The sequence below is a fragment of the Plectropomus leopardus genome, unplaced genomic scaffold (assembly GCF_008729295.1).
Source record: "Plectropomus leopardus isolate mb unplaced genomic scaffold, YSFRI_Pleo_2.0 unplaced_scaffold46239, whole genome shotgun sequence".
Classification (NCBI taxonomy): domain Eukaryota; kingdom Metazoa; phylum Chordata; class Actinopteri; order Perciformes; family Serranidae; genus Plectropomus; species Plectropomus leopardus.
The window spans coordinates 1-503 of record NW_024650712.1 but is presented as its reverse complement, the minus strand read 5'-3'; the positions used below and the strand labels follow the sequence as shown (position 1 = coordinate 503).

At 61.8% G+C, this 503-nt stretch overlaps 1 non-coding gene across 1 annotated transcript; it reads right to left on the bottom strand.

Annotated features, from left to right (window-relative positions):
- Window positions 1-177: 177 nt before the first annotated feature.
- Window positions 178-331, bottom strand: LOC121939364. The gene has a single exon (XR_006105449.1). It is a non-coding gene; the product is annotated as a 5.8S ribosomal RNA (ribosomal RNA).
- Between the last annotated feature and the right edge of the window lie 172 nt (window positions 332-503).

The following is a 503-nucleotide window of genomic DNA, read 5'->3' as shown; positions in this document are numbered from 1 at the left end:
GAAAGAGGAGCATTGCGCCGACAGGGCGGAAGACGGCACCCCGAAGGGGGGCCCCCCGCACCGCAGCGGGCAATCCCGAAGACTTGGAGTCTGCACTTAGGGGGACGAAGGCGCCCGGAGGCACCTGCGACTGCCCCAGCCGCGGAGAACGCGGTGCGTTGCCGATTGATGGCAAAGCGACCCTCAGACAGGCGTAGCCCCGGGAGGAACCCGGGGCCGCAAGGTGCGTTCGAAGTGTCGATGATCTATGTGTCCTGCAATTCACATTAGTTCTCGCAGCTAGCTGCGTTCTTCATCGACGCACGAGCCGAGTGATCCACCGCTAAGAGTTGTCACGTTTTTTTTCGATTGTTGGGAAAAGGCCAGAGTTCTCAGACACAGGTTTGTTGCTGCAAGTTTGACTCTGACCTCCGGGCGCTCCGCACCATTACGGCCCCACCACCACCACCACCACCACCCCGGAGACGAGGTGGGAGGGGTGGGAGGGGCAAGAACGCTACTGG